The sequence below is a fragment of the Geotrypetes seraphini genome, chromosome 2 (assembly GCF_902459505.1).
Source record: "Geotrypetes seraphini chromosome 2, aGeoSer1.1, whole genome shotgun sequence".
NCBI lineage: Eukaryota > Metazoa > Chordata > Amphibia > Gymnophiona > Dermophiidae > Geotrypetes > Geotrypetes seraphini.
In genome coordinates this window covers 378127993-378154881 of record NC_047085.1, presented here as the reverse complement: position 1 = coordinate 378154881, position 26889 = coordinate 378127993, and the positions used below count along the sequence as shown (strand labels likewise).

General features: G+C 42.7%; 1 protein-coding gene across 1 annotated transcript in view; it reads right to left on the bottom strand.

The window, feature by feature from the left end:
• LOC117353985 (dynein heavy chain 5, axonemal-like) overlaps positions 1-26889 on the bottom strand; it is a 629516-nt gene that overhangs the window by 599480 nt on the left and 3147 nt on the right. The window lies entirely within an intron of this gene.

The window sequence follows — 26889 nt, the reverse complement described above, 5'->3', positions numbered from 1 at the left end:
GTTGCCACCTTCTCTTTCAGCTTCTTTCTAAAGTCAGAACCATATAGGACCCCATAATCTTGGCAAGACAACACTATCACCACACAGTTCCAACTTCAGGAGGGGGGAACTAGCAGAGGAGGAGATAGCAGCAGGTAATAAACATTGCTTGAATTTCCCCCCAGCTGTGAGAAGGCTATAGGAAGTGGCACAGGAGGTAAGAAGAAAGCAAGACTGACATCAACAGCAGTGGCTTTGACAGTCTTCCCTGTACAGCCAGACAAATTTTTGTAACATCCCCCATGGCACAGCAGCTGGGAACCTCTGAGGTATATTAATGAGAGTGGTTAAGAGTTATAAATATAAGAAAGTGTAAAGTGTGTTCAATCCCCAGACCAATGACTTTGAATACTGGCCTCTATAAAGATCACATTCCACAAAATATCCCTAAAATTGGTAATGCATAAAGCAGCCAACTCCCTCTTTGAATTTGTGATCATTCCTGCATTAAAAAACCACAATTCAATGCACAGAAAATCAGAGGGACTTTTAAAATTATCCTCATTACTGTCACCAGGGTAACCAACTATCCAGTCAGAGTCTGAGGCATGTTTAGAACTTAAATGGATAAAGAACATATTTTAAAGGCATTTTTGCAGGTAAACCAGTGTTTTACATAATAGTGGCAGAAAAAGACTAATTGGTTTATTATACAATCGGTCCAGTTATTCCTGATCATGCTGACAAAAACATATCCCACTTGCAAGCCACACAGCATAGCCATCTATAGGATATCATTCTTTATTGAAGACAGTTTTTGTCAGCTTTTCCACTGTGCTCCACTCTCCTTGGTAGTAAGGCATCCAGTATCCTCTGTTTAGGGGATTGCTCCTGTGTTGAACCACATGGTGGTCCCAACCATAGGCAGTGGAATGTTTTTTTGTTTGGGGGGACCTGAAAGCTCCGCACCCATATCCCACCCAATCTCTGCCCCCATAATAGTACTAATTGTAATACCATTTTTTCCATTCATTTTTCATATATACATACAATGTAATCTTATTATCAACACATAATGGTTAACCACAATATTTAAAAAACACAAAGCACACTGTAAGCAGAGAAAATGTTAATTATCATTTATATTTGGGGGGGGGGGGTTCAAAGATGTCAAGGCAGATGACTTTAAAATATGCTATGTCACTTCAATAACAACCAGGGCTGTGGAGTCGGAATCGAGGTGTCGGAGACAATTTTGGATACCTGGAGTCGAAGTCATGGGTACCAGATACTGAGGAGTTGGAGACGAAAGATTTATCTACCGACTCCATAGCCGGACATGGGTGAAAAGGACCTCCTGGCTGTGCCTAATCCGTTTGCTAGGTGGACTTTGCGAGTCTGGAAAAGGGATGCACAACAGTTATTGGGTAAGGTTAAGGGGCTACATCATCTACCTTTGAGATTTGCCCCTGATTTTGTACTGCGTAGGGAAGGGGGGATATTTCGGAGATGGGAACAAAAAGGGTTGCAGTACTTGGACAATTTCTGAAGGGGAAGTCCATTAGAGCATTTCCTGTGCTTCAAGCTCAGTTACAGCTGGATTCATAGGAATGTGGAGTCGGAGTTGATTAGTCGGAGACAATTTTGGGTCCCTGGAGTCGGAGTCATGGGTACCAGAAATTGAGGAGTCAGAGTTGAAGAATTTATCTACTGACTCCACAGCCCTGGTAAAAACTATAGAAAAATAGACAAATATAGTGCAAAATATAGACAGCAGATATAAATTCTCAAAACTGTCACATTTTGATCACTAAATTGAAAATGAAATCATTTTTCCTACCTTTGTTGTCTGGTGATTTCATGAGTCTCTGGTTGCACTTCCTTCCGACTGCATCCTTTCTTTCTTTCTTTATTTCTTTCTGCACTCAGGCCCAACAATTGTCCCTTTCCATTCCCTCCCTCCCTCCTTCCTATGTCCTTAGTGCCCCCAGTGCCCCTTCATATATCCTTAATGCCCCCAGTACCTCCTTCCTATGTCCTTAGTGCCCCTTCCTATGTCCTTAGTGCCCCCAGTGCCACCTTCTTATGTCCTTAGTGCTTCCTCCCAAAGCTGCGCCGAAGCCTGCCTACCCCAAGCCGACCCACCACTGCTCCCTCCTCTCCCTTCCTCGCCCAGACTGCCACACACTACCCGCTACATTAAATTACAGCCCCGGTGCTGCAACTGCAGAAAGGGAAGGGCAAGCGAGTGCAGCGATTGCACGCCGCCAGCCCACAACCCTTCCCCCGACGTCAATTCTGATGTCAGAGAGAAGGTCCAGGCCAGCCAATCGCTGCTTTGCTGGCCCGGACCTTCTCTCCAACATCAGAATTGATGTCAGAGGAAGGGTTGTGGGCTGGCGGCATGCAATCACTGCACACGTTGGCCCTTCCCTTTCTGTAGCTGCAGCACCGGGGCTGTAATTTTATGTAGCAGTGGGCGGGCAGCGAGAAACCCTGGACTATGGCTAATGTCAGCCCTGGATCCACAGGCAATTTTGGGGAGGCCACAGCCCCTATGGCCTCCCCTGTTCCGACGCCTATAGTTCCAACAACAACCAATCCCAAGCATTCAGATATAGAAATGGCCTTTTCTAAATCAAGCTGAGCTGTATGCACAAATATTTATGCATATGCAGCCTGTAAGCATATAAATTTATCTGACTGGAGTTACAAGGATGGGATGGGAAGCGTTAATGTTTATAAATAAGCACATAAATCAGAAAATTGAGGTATACTAAATATCAGGTATAAATGTGTGCAGTGGCATAGTGAGTGTGAGTGGCACCCGGGGCAGTGGTGCCCCTCCCCCACCCTCTTCTCCGCCCCCTGCTCCTTCCTGACCCCCCTGCATGCATGCACCCCCTTCCTTCCCCCATTCCTTTTTAATTTTCCAGGTGCGAGCAATTTCACGAACTTGCTGTCTGCGTTGTGTCAGCTATCCCTCAGACGTCACTTCCTAAGCATAGGAATGTCAGAGAGAGGCAACACCAACACAAGCAGCAAGTTTGTAATGCTGCTCATGCAGAGAAAATTAAAGAAGTACGAGAGAAGGGGGCGCATGTTAGCGGTGGGGGGAAGGGGAGGCAGAAAGGAGGGGGTAGGGAAGAAGATGGGTGTCGGCACCCCTACCAAGACTGCGCCTGGGGCGGACCACTCCACCCAGCACCCCCCTTACTACGCCACTGAATGTGTGCATATGAAAACTGCTATAACTTATGAGCATACCTTCCATGCAAATTAGGCAGCTTGTTATTAAATTATCCCCATTAGTTTTATAAACCTGATCCCTTTTCTTAGCTTACTGTTTCTGGGCTTCAAGTTGTACTTTGAATTTAACATTTTTTCGCTTTTGTAGGCCTTGTTCCCCCCCCCTCCCCTTTTTTTTTTTTTACAGTTTCACTGCTTGTCAGTAGAGGGTCAAAATTCAGCAGATGCAGTGAGTAATTCTTCAAAAGCTATCTATTGCATTAAAACAATATGGAATATACTGTATATCTATCTATCTATCTATATTATGAGCCCCATACTGTATGTATAGGGTGTGTGTGTGTGTGTGTGTATATATATATACACACACACACACACACACACACACACACACCCCTATACATACAGTATGGGGCTCATAATTGAAAGAGAAAAACGTCAAAAAACTGGCCTGTCAGCACATGGGCAATCATCAGTCAAAAACGTCCAAGTGCCAATAATAAAACCGGGTTTTGGATGTATTTATAAACGACCTAGGCCTTCTTAGTGCCGCTGAACGACCATAGCTCAATGGGGCATGTCAGGAGGAGTGTCGAGGGTGGGATTTGGGCGGGACGTGGGTAGGCTTAGACTTAGTCGTAATGCATGTATAACCGAAAGTTATACAGCACAGGATCGACGGAACTTGGATGTTGTGACTTAGACCATTTAAAACATGGTCTAAGTCACAAAAACCCACCTACAGTGACACTACAAACACATAATACAGGTCCCCCACGCACTACCTCAGTGATCACTGACCCCCCCCCCCCCTCACCCCCATAAAAATATTAATCACAACATGAAAATTGTGCCTCCAGAACATCATCACCTGGCAGCCTGGCATAGGAAAGCCTAGTCGTGCTGCACAGAGGCGTCTTAAGCTGTCTTGGGGGTGGGTTAGGGACTCATGGAGAGGAGGACCCATGCCCATAAGCCCCTGTAATCACCGCATTGATATTGAAACATGTGCACTCCCCTATACACCCCAAAAATCTTTTTTTTACTGGCATAAAAGTGGCTACTGCAGCCATAAGGGCTATTGAGATGGTAGATAAGTGGGTCTAGGGGATTCTGGAGGTGGTTTGGCGGGCTCACAATGACCTATAAGGGAGCTGTAGTGAGATGAAGACATGGCACCTTTTTTGTGAAGTTCACAGCAGTGCCCTGTAAGGTACCCCACTATTTAGGTGCCATGTCTGGGTGTTCAGTCCATCACTTTGCAGACCCCTCCCATGTCCAACAGGTCTTGTTCTAGGTGTTTTTGACTTGGATGAAAATGTGGTATAAAGATGGACGATTTAGTGACTTGGACGATCAGTTCGACAGGACGTATACTTAGACGATTTTCGAAACGCAAAAAATATTTGGACATATTTTTTGAAAATGTGTCCTGAGCTGTTTTTTACTTTGGACAATGTGCAACTTAAACGACAACAGACTTAGACGTTCCTTTCAATTATGCCCCTCCACATGTATATAAAGAGATTATGTACTTATCCTAGTAAGCTCTTTTCGAGTAGATAGGTGAGATATTCTAGACCAGGGATAGGCAATTCCAGTCCTCGAGAGCCGGAGCCAGGTCAGGTTTTCAGGGTATCCACAATGAATATGTATGAGATGGATTTGCATGCACTGCTTCCTTGAAATGCAAATCTATCTCATGCATATTTATTGTAGGTATCCTGAAAACCTGACCTGGCTCCGGCTCTCGAGGACTGGAATTGCCTATCACTGTTCTAGACCAGTGGGTTATGTCTCAATTGCCATGTGCCATATGCAGAAGGAATCCACTCCGGATATTTTCTGTGACACTGCTCTACTTCACTGTGCTTTCTAGCTCCACCTGTAGTTAGTACCAAAGCACCGAGAGCCACCTCACAAAACGGGAAGTAGAGACATCCATGGCAATCAAGATCATAAACAACAGTTTTGCTCAAGAATTAATATAAGAGCATTAACTGCAAACAGCCAACAAATGGATCAAAGGAGCTCAGAGACGACCCTTGCATAAAACATGAAAATATATACAGAATTTTCCCCGCTCAAGGGCTGACTGACATCCAAGAATCAACTTGGAGAAGCATAAACAGACTGAGACCATAGGCAGGCGCAGGAAGGACAGGGCGGGAGTCTAGAATGTTTAACCTATCTACTGGAAAAGAGCTTACCAGGTAAGTACATAATCTCTTTTTCCAGTGCAATAGGTGAGACATTCTAGACAAGTGGGACATACAAAAACAGTCCCAAAAGACTAGGGTGGGCCGACTGCGCTGCCCCCTCAAGACTGAGGACCCAATGGCAGAGTCCTGTCTCATCACCACATCCACTCTGTGGAATTTGGCAAACATGTACAGAGTGGACCAAGTAGCTGCCCTACAGATGTCATCCGGGGAGATCACTTTAGCTTTGACCCACGAGGAGGCCATGCTTCTGGTAGAATGCATCTTAACAGACAAAGGAGACTGTTTATCACAAAGAATGTAGGTCAACCAAATGGTCTTATGTATCCACCTGAAAATGGTGGCCTTGGAAGCAGCAGCGCCCCGCTTAGAAGAATGAGTCAGCACAAAAAGATGGTCAGAGAGGCGAAACACATTAGTGACCTCCAGATAACATAGAAGGACTCTGTGGACATCCAATTTCCATAAAATGTGGTCCTGTGTCTTAGAACCTGTTGGCTGAAAAACAGACAAACGTACTTCCTGATTAACATGGAATGCTGACACTACCTTTGGTAGAAACGAAGGAACCATGTGGAGAGAGATCCCTGTCTCTGAGATCCTCAAGAAAGGTTTTCTACAAGATAGAGCCTGGAGTTCCGAGACATATCTCGCTGAGGTAACGGTGACAAAAAACGCTGCCTTCAGCATCAGGTCCAACAGAGAAGTGTCTTTCAGAGGGTCAAACAGAGCCTTGGTGAGGCCAGACAAAACCAAGTTAAGGACCCATGAAGGGAATGGCCGTTTGATTGGTGATTTAATGCAAAGAGCACCCTTTAGAAATCTGGCCACGTCAGGGTGAAACCATGGGAAGGACTATGGTCCTGGGTGTTGAAACAAGTAAGCCTGGTGACTTGGACTCACAGAGAAGCCACAGTGAACCCTTTATTAAGGCCCTCCTGAAGAAAGGCGAGCACCATGGAAATAGGAGCAGAATACAACTCCACATTTTCTTGGTCGCATCAATGTTGGAAGTCTTCCATGCCTTAGCATAGGCAGACACAGCAGACAACTTCTTCTTAAATTTCAGAAGAATAGAAATGACTACATCAGAATATCCTTTGTGCTCAATAGCCATGCCGTAAGAGCAAAGCAGCCACGATCCTCCAGACAGACTGGACCCTGAGAGAGAAGGTCTGGAAGAGCCTGCAACTGAAGGCTGCGGCCTATGCGAAGATGCATCAGATCTGTATATCACGGTCTACAAGACAAGTCTGGAGCCACCAGATTGACCCTCCCTGTAGAAAGAATAGGATGTGCTATCAACTTTAAATGAAGCACATTCCTATACCTTTTGGACCTTTTACACATTGTGCCAGTGGGTAACATTTGTTCTTTAGGGATGAATGTATTGCTCTCCTTGTTTAGTGAATAATCTACCTCATAGCAAAGTGTTGCTTGGCAACAGAAACTTGGCACTTGGAATACATGCTTCAACCTTTAGAGACAAAATGTTTCTTCAACATTCCAACTATTGTTCCTTAATACCCTTGTCAACTTTAGCTCTTTTAAGGTTCGTAGGCAACAAAGTATTGTATTTGTTTAACATGAATTACATAAGAGATAATTTGCACAAAATCTATTGTAAAACACTCCTTCTTATAAATGTAATAGAGCATACTTAGAAATTCATTGTTCTTCCTAAAATGGTTGCTCTGATGGCTTCTATTGGGGCTCTGCAGTGCCCACAAAAGGACCATTCTCACATCAGGTTGTTATAGCTACAGTCAGTGTTTCATTCCTCCTGAAGCTGAGATCTATAAACCAAAATCCAGGATAGCATTTCCATACCAAAGCAAATCCTCTCTCTAACTGAGTTCTGATTTTATGTCCATTTGGAACTCCCAGCTTGTTAACCTCATTACTGCTTCCAACCGCTGGAGTTCCCACTTCCCCAATTATTACTCTGCTTTGTCTCCCGTCTCAATGGCTCTTTCTCTGGCTACCTCCCAATTTACAATAGGCCTGCTAATATCTCAAGGGCATGTCCACAAATGCAGTGGGAATGTATATTTAGGTAACAGCTGTTATGGCCTTGGTATTCACTCCCAGTTCTCAAAGACCATCAACAGGTCAGGGTTTTAGAATATCCCTAATGAATATCCATGGGAAAGATTTGAATGCCTACAACTTCTATTGTATGCAAACCTCTCTCATGCTATTCATTAGGGATATTAGATGAAAAGAGGCCCTAGGCTATTCCACTTATGAGGCCCTTTCATCTCCCATTTTTAAGTTTGTAAATTACATGAGAGATAATAAAATACATCATTGCTGTGATATATATCAAAATGTTAAATGAAACATGTTGTTACTGGTACTAACCTTTATAAAAAATGTGACACGGATAATAAATAAAAAAAAGTCGAGAACACTTATTTGGACATTTATTCTCAGCACCATATATAGTACTTGTAACAATAACTAATCAAACATAAAACACAACATTTACAAAGAAACAAAATTCAAATAATTAAAATCTTTGACTACGAAAATAAAATACGCAATAAAAATTATCATATTTTCTATCAAATTAAATTATATATATTCAATACATTGAAGATTAAACCAAATTCAATTCAGATAAATTTATTTCATAATAATTCGCATTTAAAGTTTAAGTATGAATTATTATGAATTTTAAGTCTTAAACTAAACCAAAAATGGAACTTTATTCAAACAAAATCCAGATCACAAAAAAGAAAATATCAAATTGTACATCATATTAAATTTTATGTTAATAGTTATTTTATTTAAGAACTGATTCAATCCAAGTATACATTTTAAACGAAATAGTAGATTAGAAGAATTTCTTTCTAAACTTTTTCACACAGAATTCTTCTATAAGTTCATCAAAATCTATTTTTCTGAAGGTCTCATTTTCGATGCACAAAATACTCAATGAAGACAACCTCGTCTGGGTCATTGTGCTTCTTAATTGAGTTTTGATATTTTTAAGTCTTGAAAATGACCTTTCTCCAGTACAATTAGTGACTATTAAACTGAGAAACAGCCGTAAGATTGATTCCACATTGGGGAAGGCCACTTGAATATTTTCTTTGAATATTATTTGATACAAGTCTGTATGCGACAATGTGGATTCCCCACCCCCGGCTGAATTTTGATGAGTCGCTGGCACAGGCGCCGTGAGGAGTGACACAGAAGCACACCTCACGCCACCAGGACTCACGATATTTCAACAGCACATGCGCGCTCTAGGATTTTATTATTTATGATATAATCATGAAAATATAAAATAAAGCACGTAATATACATTTTAAAATATGCAAATTAAAACATATGTTAAGAACTTACTTAGAATTCCGCGAAATGAAGATATTGTCACAAAAAAATTTTTCAATAGTCTACTATAAACACTTCACTAAAGAATTGAACCTACTGAACTCAAAAGGCGAGAATCAAATGATCGTGTACGCAATCCTAAAATAAGAATCTTTTCTAATAACATTAACACGTGTTTCATATTATCGAAGTAACACAAATATAACCGAACGTCAGGATATCAATAGGTCTGTTTGTTTGTCTGTTCCAATCTACACCAATCTGCACTTTATTTATGCAAGAACAAACCAGAGCTTAGTAGCATAAGGCACGTCAATATTTGCCATAGCAATCAGTGAACGTATGAACTATACTTTGGTGCAATCTAGTATATACAAACAAACAGACCCAATGAGCCGAACGCGTTGATCTTAACCAATACATTTTTATGTTTGTTTATTAGTCATATGCGTAGAATTTCTCCTTATTTTCGGTTCAGTGTTTTAGTGTTCACTGTTTTAGAATAGTGTAATTTTAATTTTGCTAATAATTTGAATGTAGGCCCCTCTTGATCTTGAGGCCCTAGGCTGAAGCCTAGTTAGGCTATAGGAAAATCCGGCCCTGGATATTCTGAAAACCTGACCTATTGGTGGTCCCTCAAGGACTAGGAGTGAAAACTACTGTGTTATAGTGTTGATGGCTGTTTTGATCATTTTGGGAAGGAAGAGTGGCCGAGTGGTTACAGCCACAGTCATAAGAACTGCCAAGCCTAGCACTATACCTAAGGTCCTGATTGGCTCAGATGCCCAAGGCCCCTCCCAAAGGGGAGGGTCCTTAGGCATCTGAGCCAACAAGGGTGTTAGGTTCCTCCCTCTGTATCCCATGTGATGCACGGGGAGGGCCTAAGGTTGCTCAGATGTCAGACCTTAGGCCCCTCCCTATTCACCCCTCCTGCCATTTTGCTGCCATGGGGGGAGGGGTCTTGGTGCCAGTCATGCAGGGGTGGAGAGGGCCATCAGCGGAGGGGGACCTTTTTTCTTTTTTTTAATGGGGTAGATTATGCGTGTGTGCCATTATAAAAAAAGAAGCCTTAACAGCAGTGACAGGAGGCTGCTTCCCCTGTCACTGCTGTTAGGGCTCTGCGCATGTGTCAATCGCTCACTGAGAGACTGATCTGTCGGGTTTGCATGCAAATGATTTACACCTCATTTGCATGCAAACTTGGTAGTGCATCGATCACTTGGCCAGAATCGGTCAGAGAATCGGCCAACAGCAATCCAGTCGGTATTATAGACTGACTTTAGTGCATCTAGCCCATTACATCTAAAGCGGGGCAATGGTTTCAAATGGTACGGGAACTCTTTTGGTTGACAATGCCACACAAGACAAGAAGCCAAATTTTGAATTGTTGATTATGTTTGGATTATTACAGATCTCCGTGGTTAGAGACTGGGAAGGGATGAGAGGCATAGGGAGGGGAGGGATGAAAGGGATTTACTGTTCTGGGGAGAGTTGTGAAGAAGCGAAACAGTTTGTAATGTGATGTGAATCTGTTTGTGTGTGATTTTTTTCCCCCAATAAAAATAATTAGACATAAACAGCAACAGAGATTTCTACCGTGGGCCAGAGAGGTACATGCTCTGATGCTCATATGAGCATTGGAGCATTTACCTCGCTGGCCTGTGGTAGAAACCTCTACCACCTTTTAGTAAAAGGAGCCCTTACTTAGCAGCTATGATTTGAGGAATGTTATTTTTCTATTGTTTTCCTTGTAGTTTATCCTAAATTTGTGTTGCATCTTCCTCCCCTTAATATGGGACAGATTATTAGAAATGCAGGGTTTAGTTTATTAGAAGATATACAGATATTTTTCTTTATCTTGAAATTGCTTAATTGTGTATAATTGCAAATCATTTTTTTTTTAAAAAAAGAAGCTTATGATCCTCCTGTACTGTACTCTGTCTAAGAGAGTGGGGTACATTGTCTGGGAGAAGTGACTCTCTACAGGTTGCCACCCTATAACCTGTGATTTATCCTTGGCAGTGTAGACTGAATAAGTGGACAGACTGGATGTATTTGTTGGTGTTTTTCTGCCATCATCCACTGCATTACTATAGTTCCATGGGAATGAAAGGTGAATTGTTTCTTATACTGTAACCACTCTATTCCAAAGGCCAGCCTGTTGTAAGTAAAGTCCTGTTCTGTGGGAAGAGGGGAAACATTCACTCCAATGCCTTTTGTAGGGGTATCCCACCTAAAGATGTGTGCTTTACCATTTGTTCAAATCCTTTCCCCAACATCTCTAGCTCTTCATCATCTCATCTGCTTATGCCCAGCCCAAGAAGAGAGATCATCAGGGGGTGAAAATAGGATGAAAAATCAACATAGAGCCTGTGGGTTACAAGGAGCTCACTAGATCTATAGAAGCCCCATTTACTTCTCCTGTCAGTGTTTCCTATTAACAAGAAAACCTTGTAAGGGTCAGGACCACCACAGAACCAGTGAGTACCTGCTAGCTCATAGGGCCCCTGATGATTTTGCCTCATATTTCCACCCTTGCAATCCTAATATTGCTACCTACCGGCTCGGATTTGGGCATGCCTACTATCATGTTTCCCCAAAAATAAAACCTATCCCGAAAATAATCCCTAGCATGATTTTTAAAGATGCTCCTAATATAAGCCCTACCTCCAAAATAAGCACTTGTTAAGATCCACCCCCGAAGACCCACTCCCCAAATGTTCCCGATACTCCTCAACTCCATCCCTAACACTAGTGCTGCTCGATTTGCAGAAAAAATTGGATTTGTCGATTTAGCGACCCCCCCCCCCCACAGAAGGATTGCAAAGACCTACAATGAGAAATAAATATGCTTGAGTACTAGGCCGCGAAATGGCAAATGAGGTTCAACATGGATAAGTGCAAGGTAGTAGAAATCTGGAACGCTCTTCTGGAGGCTGTTATAGGGGAAAGCACCCTCCAGGGATTCAAGACAAGGTTAGACAAGTTCCTGCTGAACCAGAATGTACGCAGGTAAGGCTAGACTCAAATAGGGCACTGGTCTTTGCCGCCGCATAAGCAGACTGCTGGGCACGATGGACCACTGGTCTGACCCAGCAGCGGCAATTCTTATGTTCTTATGAATACAGGATGTCCGATGTGGTACTCGGAGAGAGTCCCCGGAAAAAAGATTTGGGAGTACTTGTAGACAAGTCAATGAAGCCGTCCACACAATGTGCAGCGGCGGTGAAAAGGGCAAACAGAATGCTAGGAATGATTAAGAAGGGGATCACAAACAGATCGGAGAAGGTTATCATGCCGCTGTACCGGGCCATGGTGCGCTCCCACCTGGAATACTGCATCCAACACTGGTCGCCATACATGAAAAAGGACTTAGTACTACTCAAAAGGGTCCAGAGAAGAGCAACAAAAATGGTTAAGGGGCTGGAGGAGTTGCTGTGCAGTGAGAGATTAGAGAAACTGGGGCTCTTCTCCCTTGAAAAGAGGAGACTGAAAGGGGACATGATCGAAACATTCATGATAATGAAGGGAATAGACCTAGTAGAGAAAGAGAGATTGTTCACCCTTTCCAAAGTGGAGAGAACGAGAGGGCACTCTCTAAAGTTAAAAGGGGATAAATTCCGTACAAACGTAAGGAAGTTCTTCTTCACCCAGAGAGTGGTAGAAATCTGGAACGCTCTTCTGGAGGCTGTTATAGGGGAAAGCACCCTCCAGAGATTCAAGACAAGGTTAGACAAGTTCCTGCTGAACCAGAACGTATGCAGGTAAAGCTAGACTCAAATAGGGCACTGGTCTTTGACCTAAGGGCCGTCATATGAGTGGACTAATGAGCACAATGGACCACTGGTCTGACCCAACAGAGGCAATTCTTATGTTCTTATCTCCACTTCGAGGCTTCCTAAAGCAGCAGCAGCGGCGGCAGCACTCTGAAAGGGCTGCTTCATGGCCTTCTTCGCTGGGGCTTTTCCTCTGCCACATCACATTATCGAACAGAGTGATTTATGCTATAATTTGTCTGTGTGATAAATTATATATAGGGAGATCCACTAGAATGATCAAGACTTGGCTAACGGAGCATAAATCAAGATTTTAAAAAATCAGATCCCTATGGAGTTTAAGTGGATAGTATTGGAGGAGATTGTTGTCGGGTGGCAGGGTGGTGATATAGAATCCTTGCTAAATTATAAGGAACAAAGATGGATTTTGAGTTGCAATCATTAGAACCTTTCAAGGGTTTAATACAGAACTGGACTGGATGTCCCTGACCTGAAATCTGTAAATTACATTGCAGTTCATCTAGTGTAGCCTTTTTGTGTAGCCAATCAGTTAGCTTCACCTCTTTTATGGCGTGGAGTGGGTAGGAGCTCCCTTTAGACGGCTTTTGCTGAAGTAGGCATTTGTACCTGCCACGTAAAACTTAGTGATATCAAAGTAAGTTGTAAATGTTTTTGTAAGGTATAATAATGATTCATCAGAAAGAGTTTCAGTAACTGTTTCTCTTTTTGTTTGTAGAATACCGCGCCCTGAAGCAGTGACATGCATGTCGGCAGCAGTACAATCTAATACCTACGGGTATACATTAGGTTATATGCCACGGCAGAGTTTTTCAGATAAGTTTCAATTTAATAATTAATCTAAACAAAGAAAATATTATGCTTAGATAAGAAATATAAGAAACTATGAAAAATATATAGATGAGCCAATGAGGAAGCGTAGTGGTGAGAAACTCTATAAGTTGTAGTACTTTGTGTACTTTAGTGCCGCTTCTGATTGCTCTTGGAAAATAAGAAATTGATTAAATCGGATTGAGTCTGATTAAGTCTGACTGAGATGAATGGTATTACAGAACTTTCTAAGCGTTTTCCTTGATAAATAAAAAAGGATTGGTTTGATGTTTGATTGAGATCATCAGTGATGCAGTAGAGGGAAGTGGGGAAGGCCCTGAAGCAGCCCATTCAGAGCGCTGTCGCCACTACTGTTTTTGGAGGCCTCGGAACGGAGGTATGTCAGTCTCATGGTGGGAGGGTCAGTGGGGTTCTGCTGCACAGGGGGATGGGAGGGAAATATGCTGCGGAGGGAAGGGAAGGCCCGGCCCCGGTGGGGAAGACTGAAAAGCAGCCCCTTCAGAGTGTTACTGTCACTGCTGTTTTTGGAGGCCTCGGAGCAGAGGTATGTCAGTCTCACAGTGGGAGGGTTGGTGGGGTTCTGCTGCACAGGGGGATAAGAGAGAGGGATAGAAAGATGCTGCACAAGGGGATGGGTGAGAGGGGAGGAAATATGATGCACATGGGGGAGGGAGAAAGGAAAGAGGAAGAATTGGGGTGGAGGAGAGGAAGGGAGAGATGATTGTTGTACATGAAAAAAAAAATAAGACATCCCTCAAAAATAAGCCCTAATGTGTTTTTTGGACCCAAAATTAATGACACTGTCTTATTTTCAGGGAAACAGGGTAGCTGCTTCAAAAGCCTGCTGGTTCACAAATATTGTGCAGCACGGCCCAGCCAAATCTTTCTACTACTCTGTCCTATGCATGCTAGAAGTCTGTCACAGTACTTCTTTGCACTACCTTGTGTTGTAGTTTATTCCAGACATCTACCACTCTCTTAGTAATTAAGTATTTTTCATATTTCATATGAATTGTCATCTCTCTAACTGTATGTCATTACCACTGTCCTTAAAATTCCATTTCTATGGAAAATTTACCCCCCTTTTCTACAAAGCCACGCTAGCGGCTGCCGCGCAGTAACGGCCCCAAAGCACATAGAGATTTAAAGGGCTTCAGGGCTGTTGCCATGTGGCTTTGTAGAAGAGGGGGGGGGGGGTTAATCTTCCTGTAATTTAAGTCTTTGAAAAATTTGCATGTTTGAATAACATCTTTGTCTTTCACTTCTTTCTTCCAGTGAGTTCTTTTTAAGTGTCTTAAGTCTTTCTTTCTGGAATTTGTGCTGCAAGCCCTGTAACGTTTTAATGCCTCTTCTCCTAACTATTTTCAGTCACAAAACATATGAAGGTATGATTTCAGAACTGTACATAATAATCAATGGAGAGGGAAAGTCTTGGTAGTGAATCATAAAAGGCAGTATTATAGGAAGGTTTACAGCAGTGTCTCAAACTGTATGCCACGTCACAGTGGTGTGCCCCAAAGAGATTTCTGGGTGTGCCACGATAGATTCCAGAATTTTACTTTATTTTTAAAATACCCTTCATAAGAAAAATTCCCTTCATAAGTATACACTAGAATAGATGACATGTACATTGTGTACGCAAGAGTATGACAATATTATGATTGTCTGTGTGCGTAAGGATACAGCCGCTAATTTTAGCTTATTATTTTTTTATGCATTAGTTATCCTTACTTAAGCAACAAAGCAATCAAGGCTTTGTTACTGTTTGAATCTTCTTATCTTTGCGAACTTGGATTTTCAACTCTGACAGAAATTAAATCGGAAAAAAAGAGAACAACTGCAGATAGTGGATGATGAAATGCGTGTTTGCTTGTCGACTATCGAGCCACATTTTGAGTTAATATGCACTCAAAAAACAAGCACATCCATCGCAATGATTAGCAATTCTATTCTATCTCCTTTAGTTTCACCGTTGTTACAATTACCCATACATAAAGAATTTTAAATAAATAACTCTCAAATTTACTTTTTTGTTGGTATTGCAATTTTATAATTTCAGTTATGATGGGCTGTGAAAAACATTTTCTCCGTTTAGTTGTGAAAACATTAGTGTGCCGAAACTAAAAAAGTTTGAGAGACACTGGTTTATGGAGTCATTTTCATAATTTTTCCCTCACCTTTACATTTTGTTTGGTTTATTTCACACATCTGTGTTAATAAAATTTTAATACATATAAAAGAAAATTAAATTTGTGTTACTTGACTTTACATTAATTAATGCATAGATCAGGCCTGTACAACTCAAAAATGATTCGGGCCGAAATGAAGTCGGAAAATGTAGTGAGGGCTGCAGATAGTGGCCACGGCTTGAGGCACCCGGAAGTGCGTGGACATTGCCGTGATGACATCACGCGCATGCATGACATCATCATGATGACATCCGCACATGAACAGAGGCCTTCCAGACGGGCCCTGAGATGCCAGTAGGGGGTGCCAGCAGAGAAGAGGGCAGGAGAGGAGAGGCACTGGCGGTAGCTGATTGCCTACAGCAGTGTTTCTCAACTACTTCAAGCTAAGTACCCCCAACCACAGACCTCCCAAGCTTCACCCTAAACCCACCCAAGTTGTACCCCAGATCCTGCCCCCTTTACTAATGGTAATGCAATTTTTTTCCTTTCATTTTTTATTTACACACAATACATACAGCAGATATAATTCTCAAAACTGACACATTTCGATCACTAAATTGAAAATAAAATAATTTTTCCTACCTTTGTTGTCTGGTGATTTAATTAGTTTCTGGTTGGACTTCCTTCTAACTGTGCATCCAATATTTCTTTCACAACCCCCTCCCCCCCCTTTTGGCTCCAGGTCTCTATCTCTTCCCTCTGCTTACCCGCCCAGAAGACAGGAAACTGACAGGGTTGACGGTCAATCTAGAAGAGGTATACAGGCAGATTGATAGGTTTAAAAATGATAAATCCCTGGGACCCGTGGCATCCATCCAAGGGTAATCAAGGAATTGAAAGGGGCTATAGCTGAACTGTTTCAACTAATAGCCAATCTGTCAATCAAATCAGGAAGGATTCCGGAAGACTGGAAAGTGGGGAATGTTACGCTGATCTTCAATAAAGGTTCGAAGGGAGATCCAGGAAACTACAGACCAGTGAGTCTGACCTCGGTACTGGGAAAGAGGCGCTGATAAAGGACAGCAACATTGATCACCTTGACGAACATAATCTGATGAGGACCAGCCAGCATGGCTTCAGCAAAGCAAGATCTTGCTTGACAAATTTACTGCACTTCTTTGAAGGAGTAAACAGGCAGATAGATAAGGGTGGCCCGGTCGACATTATATATCTGGATTTTCAGAAAGCATTCGACAAGGTTCCACATGAACAACTACTTTAAAAATTGTGAGCCATGGAATCGAGGGTGAAATACTCACATGGATTAAAAACTGGCTGGCAGATAGGAAACAGAGAGTGGGTGTAAATGGACAATACTCGGACTGGAAAAGTGTCACGAGTGGAGTGCCGCAGGGTTTGGTGCTTGGACCTGTGCTCTTCAATATATTTATAAACAACCTGGAAATTGGTACGACGAGTGAGGTGATTAAATTTGCAGATGATACGAAGTTATTCAGAATAGTGAAGACACAGGAGGATTGCAAAGACCTGCAACGTGACATAAACACGCTCGAGAAATGGGCCACGATATGGCAAATGAGGTTTAACGTGGATAAGTGTAATGTGATGCATGTCGGTAACAAAAATCTTATACAGGATGTCCGGTGCAGTACTTGGAGCGACCCCCCCAGGAAAGAGACTGGGAGTACTGGTCGACAAGTCAATGAAGCCTCTGCGCAATGTGCGGCGGCGGCGAAAAGGGCAAACAGAATGCTAGGAATGATTAAGAAGGGGATCACAAACAGACCGAAGAAGGTTATCATGCCGCTGTACCGGGCCATGGTACGCCCTCACCTGGAATACTGCGTCCAGCACTGGTCGCCGTACATGAAGAAGTACATAGTAGTACTCGAAAGGGTCGAGAGAAGAGTGATCAAAATGGTTAAGGGGCTTGAGGAGTTGCCGTACAGTGAGAGATTAGAGAAACTGGGCCTCTTCTCCCTTGAAAAGAGGAGACTGAGAGGGGACATGATCGAAACATTCAAAATAATAAAGGGAATAGACTTAGTAGATAAAGACAGGTTGATCACCCTCTCCAAGGTAGAAAGAATGAGAGGGCACTTTCTAAAGTTATAAGGGGATAGATTCCGTACAAATATAAGGAACGCTCTTCCAGAGGCTGTTATAGGGGAAAACACCCTCTAGGGATTCAAGACAAAGTCAGACAAGTTCCTGCTGAACCAGAACGTACGCAGGTAAGACTAGTCTCAGTTAGGGCACTGGTCTTTGACCTAAGGACCGCCATGATGGACCACTGGTCTGACCCAGCAGCAGCAATTCTTATGTTCTTAAGTACTAAATTATGTTAAGGTGCTCTAATGAAATATTGCCTCCTTTTTCCTGCTGATTTATCTATCCAGAGCCTCAATCCTCTACTACATGCACACCTAGCCAATTAGTCCATAAGACAGACAACTTTTCAGTACCATCTCAGGGGGCAAATTCAAAGTATGCTTTTTGGAAAGATACCTACTTGGGTATAAAAAAAAATGCCTAGTGAATGTGTAGGAGTCACAGCTTGTATAAGAAATACTAAGCTTGCTAAACTTGAAGTATGAAATCACTGATTGGACTATATCTATGTCATTCTCTTCTTGGTTGGGCTGAGAACTTTTCAGCACCCCTTTGTATCTTCAAATTTTGGGGCTCTGGCTCGTTGACTAAATTGATTTTTCAGGGCTACCACAATGAATATGTATGAGATAAATTTTCAAATACAAATTGAAGATCCATTGAATGTGACTCTCGCATGCATATTCAAATACCAGTGATCCTGAAAACCCTGCTGGCTAACCCTACTGATATGTACAACCAAGCATATACTATTGGCTTTTTCAATTGGCTTTATTACATATGGAAGGTAAATCTATATGTGGATGCCTACATTTAGGTGCTAGAATAGTGCTTATTTGAGGCTGATTTTACAAAGAAATGTAGGCACCTACTACTTTCTTTAAGAATATTTGCCCTATGTGGCCATAATGTAGCTTATATTGAAAGTGTGAACACTAAGACCAGCCATAGAGTTGGTGTAAACGTTTGCATTTATATTACCAAAGAGCAGGTATAGATTATGAGATTTTAAAATCTACATGCAACAGTATGCACCCTGCCCAAACTCTGTCCTTGAATCTGCCTTACTCCCTAATGACAGTACCACAAGACTACCACTAGGAGTCTACAGCACCATTCTGAACATGGAACTAGAAGGAGCAGGAGAGACAGGGACCCCTGCTCCAACCCAAGTACATCCCCAGGGATTTGCCAGGAAGACCTGTGGGAGCTAGGTAGAGAGTTGGGTGAGGAAAGAAGAATTTAAGGGAGGATCTGTCATGGGGGAACCAACTGGGAATGAGAACCTTAATTGAGGGTTCCATTTGGGGGGTGTGGTAGCAAAGAGGGTCATAAAGAATGGGGAAAATACTTCTTTGTGACCTGTGGCTCCTGGGTTTGAAAAATAATACTGCTTGCGAAGCTGATCGCAAACAGAGTTATTCTTCTAGAAGTTAGTCATGCCCATGGTAAATTAAAGAACAGTAAAAGCTCAATTCTTACCATAACTTAATTACTCTCCTTAGTGCTGGTCCACATTATGTTCTCACCAATGAAATGCGACAGATCTGTCTTATTATTTCCTTTGTTGACTTAAATAATTAGATACATTTTTATTTTTCTGCCTTTTTCTTTTTCTGATCCCCATTATCACCACCCACTCCATATACACTGCAGATGTTTTCACCTGCTTGACTCATTTGTTAAACTGTAATTAGCAAAGGAGAAAAGAAAGAGGAAATTGGTGCATTTATTTATTCATCTGATTTTGTGAATCACATCCACTAAAAACAACCCAAGGCAATTTACATCATAAAACAAATGCACAAAGAATAAAAAAAATACAACATCATAATAAAATATAGCCAGGCTACTATTCTCAACATTTTAGCAAGTAGCAGCTATTATGTAAGATATTCAACAGCACTATCTGGATAATGCTAGTGAAGATCTTGGCAGACTGCTATAACGCTATCCAGATAGTGTTAAGGTGGTACAAGGCAGAGCTAAGCCAGAGACCGAAGGTATCCAGATAGCAGCAATTTTCAACACTGCTATGCAGATAACTATCTGGATTATTTAGGACAGCAATAAAGCTGATTTAAGCATATCCATATAATCTATTGAGATAGCAGCTAAATATTGCTACTATATTGCTGATTGTCCAGCCTTCTTTCTATGTGAACCGCCTAGAAGTCAGTTTGACTATGGCGGAATAGAAAAATAAAGTTATTATTATTATTATTATTAATCAGCCAAGACTACTGAGTGCAGCAAAGAGCTATAGAAGAAGTTAAGGTAACGACTCACTATGAACTTCCTTCTGGATTGCTTCACAATTACACTATAACTAGAGCACAACCTTACTGATACTATCTCTTCGACTGTATGCTACTTACTTACTGCTTACTGCTAGCATACTATGTCAAACTACTAGCAGTATACTAGAAAATTTTGACTTAATGGCTGAATGGATTGTATGTATACTATTCTAGTAGATTTTATACTAAATTAGTTGGGTTGAATGGTTGGTTCTTTAACCATTCAACCCAACTAATTTAGTATAAAATCTACTAGAATAGTAGATTTTGTTTAATAGTAGATTCTATTTATTTAGATTTATTTAGATTCTATTTAATAGTAGATTTTATTAAATAGTAGATTCTATTTAATTCTTCTTCTATTTAATTCTATTTAATTCTTCTTCTTTAATATTTTAATTTTAAATTACACACAAAGCATTCCTATGATAAAGACACAGAGTAAATGGAGTATGGTGCTCTAGGTCAACGTGTCCAAACATAGATAGAGTGCTAGAATGGTTTCAAGGAGACCAACTTCAACAGGGAGAGAGGTGGAGACATAGATTTACTCAAAAAAGGAAAACTAGACAATCTAAATACTCTGTTAAAAAAATTAATAATCAAAATGCACCATGGAAAGGAGGCCTACTCCAACACAAGATCCATGACCAAGAAGGGAACTCTGATTGTGGACTTAATTGAAGAACATAAATTGGATTTTTATATTGATAACGAAATCCTGGCTTTTAGATAATAGTGTGGTTGTTATAAGTGAAGCATGCCCATCACGTTATGTTCCAGAATAGATAGGTAAGAGAAGAGGGGTTCTAATCTAATCCTTAGGTTTGTATACCACATCTTCTCCACCTTCGTAGAGCTCGGCACAGTTTACACGAGATGAAATAGGAAGGAACTACAATAACGGGTTAGGGGTCGAAGCATGAAGAATAATTAGAGGATTTGGGTTGTAGCTATAATATACAAATCTAACCTGGGATTCAGGCAAATGAAAACGATCCAGCCAATAGGAGCAGATTGCTTACTTTTCAGAGTAGGAAGCTCAAACACAATGGGGATAATGATGTTATATGTAATTCCCGACCTGGATACAGAGGTTGGCATAACATTATGAACCTCATTGTAAAAGTTAACTTAAAATTCTCCTCTTTCTGGGTCTGTGGTGAATTTAATTTACGACTCCTGCACTGGTTGCCAATAGGGCACGTGCAAAGTTTTAAGCTGGGATGTTTCTGCTTTAAGGCACTATACGATTTAGCCCATAAATATATAACTGACCTCTTCTTCTCAACCAACAAACATAAGAGAAGCTCACACCTGAAGTTCGTCTCCCCACCGGTTAGAGGATGTAAATTTAAAAGACACCATCAACATCTCCTCTCTTATCAAGCAGCATCATGGGGCAAAGACCTGGAAAAATGACTTAGGCATACAAATAACTATAGTGAATTTAGGAAACACCTAAAACATATTTGTTCTTGAATTACCTAGGTAGCTGATCCACACAATCTCTTCCACAACAACTGCTCTCATATACTGTTAGTCACTAATCTCCAACTATGTAAGTTCTACTCAATTGTAGCATTCTTTTTTAATCATTGTAAACCGCATAGAACTTCACGGTCCTGCAGTATATAAACTGCTATTATTATTATTATAGACAATTCAGCATGCCAAAAAGCTCAACAGACTTTACAACTAATGGAAGGCCAAGATCTACACTTAGGGCTCCTTTTATCAAGGTGCGGTAGGCAGTTAATGCGCGGAATACCGTGTATTCAACTGCCTGCCGCACTAGTCGCTAACGCCTCCATTGACCATGCTTTAGATGTACTGTTTGGCAGGGAGGAAGATTTAAGGGACTGTAACCCCACATCTATGAAAGTGCTATGGACAGACCACCACTTAATAAGCTTTGGGATTAGACAACCAGAAGGTAGGAATCAATTAAAAACATCCAGAATGAGACCAAAAATAGAGAATTTAATTGATAGCACCAAATTCAAAAACAGAATGGAAACACACCTCAGAGAAGTAAAACAAATAATCCCAGACCTCACAGAACAGGTGAGACTCTGGGACGAAGCACTGGAAAATAGTCTAGAGGAGATTGCCCCATTAAAATTGCTGAAGTCTATCAAAAGGAAAGATAGTATCATCTAGTGGCGTACCAAGGGGGGGTGCACAGCCGGCCCAGTTTTGAAGGCAACGTTGGACGCTTAGCTGTCCGGTTCTCACTGCCTCTAATGCCGGCCCTGCAGCTCCGGACTTCCCCACACCTGCTCCCCCCCCCCCCCCCCCCCGGATCGCTATTATTTTAAATGTTATGGCAGCCGCGGCGCTGTATCCATCAGAGGAGACTTCTAACCTCGGCCTGCCCCGGAACTCTACCTGCAGCCGCCGCCCACCTAGGCAGGAACAGGAAGGCGCTGTTGCAGGAAGCAGGTGTTGGGAAGTCCGGAGCTGCAGGGCTGGTGTTAGAGGGAGTAAGAGCTGATGGTGCCGCAGAGCCCCACAGGGGGAGGGAGGAAGGAAGAAGAGGAACCGAAGCATGGCAATTTTGGGGGAGCAGGTGTGGGGAAGTCCAGAGCTGCAGGGGAGAGTGTTGCTGTACCCAGCTGGAGGGAGAAGGAAGATGAGGGAGGGAATGAAAGGAGATGCCAGGGCTTGGAGGGAAGGAGGAAGGTATGCCAGCCTAAGGGAAAAGGAAGGGGAGATGTCAGAGCATAGAGGGAGAGGGAAAGATGGAAGAAAAGGAAAGGAGAGAGATGCCAGAGAATCAGGGAAGGGAAGATACCAGACTGTGGGGTGCGAAGGAAAGAAAGGAGAAGAGAGAGATGCCAGAGCATAGGAGATGGGGTGGTAACAGAGAGTAAAAATGGAGAGGTGGCAGAGCTGAAATCAATCATGTACAAAGGAGAGAAGGGGCACAGGATAGATAGTTATGAAAGGAGCATAGAAAGAAGGAAGATGTTATATGGAAGAGAGAGAAGGCAGACATTGGATGGAAAGGGCAGAGAGGGCAGTGACTGGAAGGAACGAGACAGAAGGTGAACAGTAGATGGAAGGGGTAGAGAGAGGGACAGAAACTGAATAGAAGTGTGGGGGAGAGGGAGAGCAGACACTGGAAGGAAGTGGGGAGGAGAAAGAAAAAAGGGCACATGCTGGATTGAGGGATGAGGATAGAGTTAGGTACTGGAAGAGGTGAGGGAAAGAGGTGGCAAGCTATAGGTAGACACAGTGAAAGAGGGAAATTGAGGACTGAATAATAAAAAATAATTTAGACAGAGACAGAAAATAAATTGAGAAGGAAGACCAGGGAAGAACGGGAGGAACGGAACGGAGAGAGAGATGCCAGAGCAGGGGGGAAAGGGGAGGAGACAAGTTACCAGACCTAGGAGGAGGAAAAGAGGAAGGAGACAGATACTGGATCTGTGGGGGGAAAAGGAGAAAATATGCTAAAATCTGCTGGGAGGGAGGAAGGAAAGAAGGAGAGAAAGGGAGGGGGGGTTGTAAGCAGATTAGAAAGACTACAGAGAGAAAGGCCTGGATGAAAGGGGAAAGACAGGAGGAAGATGCAGGACTATGGGAGGTTCAGACAGAGAGGGAGGGAGAGAGAGGGAGACCAGGAACAACGGTACAAAGGAGAACTGACACTGGATCTGGGGAGGGTAATAGAGGGAAAAGAGAGAGAGACCTGGACCCAAAGGAGAAGGGGCTGGATTGTGAAAGAAATGTTGGATGCAAAAGAAAGAAGGGAAGAAAGATTGGATGCACAGTCAGAAGAAGGAAGTACAACCAAGAGACTCATGAAATCACCAGACAACAAAGGTAGGAAAAATGATTTTATTTTCAATTTAGTGATCAAAATGTGTCTGTTTTGAGAATTTATATCTGCTGTCTATATTTTGCACTATATGTGTCTATTTTTCTATAGTTACTGAGGTGACATTGCATATTTTAAAGTAATCTGTTTGACATCTTTGAAAAATCCCTAAACTCGTAAATGATAATTAACATTTTCTCTGCGTACCGTGTGCTTTGTGGTTTTTGTTTTTTAATCTTTATTTATTGGATTATTCATTACAATACCTTAGTAACAAACATTCATGAATGAACACAAAAAATGCAAATGTAAATTCCCTACAAGGAACAACAAAATATATAAGGAAACTAATCAACCATTTTTGTGGTTTTTTAATATATTTTATGTTTACCATTATGAATTAATAAGATATTGTATGTACATGAAAATGAATGGAAGAAATTGGGGGCGGGGCTGGGGGTGGGGCTAGGGCGGAACTGAATACTAATAGATGTCCCATTTTGATGAAAAAAATAAATGGTCACATTAGTCTTACCTCCCTGCTGCTGCTAATCGCCAACAAGAAGTCTTCTTTCCGACGTCAATTCTGACATTGGAGAGGATGTTCTGGGCCAGCCAATCACTGCCTGGCTGGCCCAGAACATCCTCTCCGACATCAGAATTGACGTCGGAAAGAAGACTTCTTGTCGGTGATTAGCAGCAGCAGCGGGGAGGTAAGACTGCAGCGGCGCAGACTGGGGGAAAGGAAGGAGAGAGGCTTTTTTTTTTTCCACGGCAGGTAGGGAAGGATGTAGGCAGGCAAGCTGGCTGGCTTTGGGGGTGGACAAAATCTGGGAGGCACTGGGGGCAATTTGGACACAGGACGGAGGCACTGGGGGCACTATGGACACAGGACGGAGGCACTGGGGGCACTATGGACACGGGAAGGAGGCACTGGGGGCACTGGACACTGGACGGAGGCACTGGGGGCACTATGGACACGGGAAGGAGCCACTGGGAGCACTAAGGACATGGGAAGGAAGGAGGGAGGGAGGGAATAGAAAGGGACAATTGTTGGGCCTGAGTGCAGAAAGAAAGAAATGAAAGAAAGGATACACAGTCAATTAATATATGTCCCCTTTTGATGAAAAAATAAATGGTCACGTTACCTCTGACTTACTTTCTCTGCAGCAGAGTCGGCAGCCGCGCTGAGGTGCAGTAAGGTCCCGCGATGACTCGTCTGCTGGCTCTGCTCCGGAAGAAGTAAGTTACATCGGAGGGGGTGGACCCAGCAGACGCAGTCATTGCGGGACATTGCCGCAACTCCCTGCATCTGCCGGGTCCACCCCTTCCGACGTAACTTACTTCTTCTGGAGCAGAGGCATCAGACGAGTCATCGCGGGACCTTCCAGCATGCGGCTGCCGAGTCCGCTCCAGAGCAAGTACATCGGAGTGGGGTGGACTGGCAGCCGGCAGCTACAGTCAACGCGGGACCTTGCTGCATGAAGGGAGAGAAAGGAGCAGGACTGCTGGAATGGAAGAGTGGTGGAGGGAAAGAAAGGGGCAGGGCAGTATGGAAGGGTGGTGCTGATGGAATTGATGTACAGAGAAAGGGGAGAGACATAAGGGGGAAGGATATTGGAGGGAAAGAAAGGAGGCAGATGCTGATTGAAGAGGGGTGGATGGAGAGAGAAAGGGCAGACATTGGATGATAGTGGGGAGCCTATGCTGGATGGAAGTGCAGATGGGAGAGATAGGGGAGCATATGCAGGAAGGAAATGGGAGGAGAGAAAGAGGGTAGCAGACGCTGGATGGAAGTGGACAGAGAGAGGAGAAGGTACTAGATGGAAGGGTTGGAGAAAGAGGGTACATGATGGAAGGAGGGGATAAATAAAAGGAGGGCACATGATGGGGAGAAAAAGATTGAGTTAGGGAAACACTGGAGGGGTGAGGGAAAGAAGTGGCAAGCTTTAGGTAGACAGTAAAAAAGGATATTGATGAGAGGGTAGTAAGAACGTAATCTAGACAGATGCAGAAAATAAATTGAAAAGGAAAATGAGGGAAAAAGGGAAAGGGATTGCAGAGGAGAGGTGTGGGAGAGGGAAGGAGAGGAGAGAGATGCCAGACCAATGGGGGTAAAAGGAGAGATGGAAGGGGGAGGCATACAGTTTCTGGAAGGGGCATAGAAGGAGAGATGCCATATAGGGGAAGAGAGATGGCAAACAGTGGATGGAAGAGAGTTATAAGAAGATGAGGAAAGCAGAAACCACAGAAGACAAAGTTAGAAAAAATATTATATTTATTTATTGCTTTAGGAGACATGTGTCACTGTTTTTGTGGAGCATTGTATGCAGAATCCAGCTTCTTGCTGGTTCAATTTAACTTTTGTCTATGTATTTCTATTTTATCCCCCCTTTTATAAAACTGTGGAGCATTTTTTAGCGCCAGCCGTGGTGGTAGCAGCTCTGATGCCCAGAATTCTATGAGTGTCAGAGCTGTTACCACCATGGCTAAAATCCACACTACAGTTTTGTAAAAGACGGAGGGGTTAGTTTGTGATTACATATTCCATACTAGGCGAAGGTGTTTTCTGTGTTCTGTGTGTTCGAAAGACATGGTTTTTTTGTTAGGATTGACTACAGCATTGATCTGTACTAGTCTGGCTTGTTTAGTTTTACAATGGGTGTATTGATGTTGTACTGCTCATTGCAGTATGTAAGATGCTGCCTTTTCCTAGGTACTCACTCATGTGTGACGTGTGGATTGTTACTAAAAATCATGTTGGCAGAGCTATTCCTTCTCCCTCCCCATCCCCCCCACCACGGCACCTCCAATCCTCGGATATGTCGGTGCCATTGTCAGTCATTCAGGCATCCACTACAAGCCAACTCTTGAAGTCTCTCTTCCGCATCCCACAATCTCCCCAACTTTCATTCATATACTTTCCTGGACTGCCATCAGCTTTCCTCTTTCTCTTGCTCCCTGTGGTCCATGCCTCAATTGCCACTGGCAGGGACACTGCAGCGATTGAAAGAATTTCCCCGGGGCCTCCGTTATCTCTGTGACGCCTCCTGCAGGAAAGATGGAGGCCCTGGGGCAGCTCCT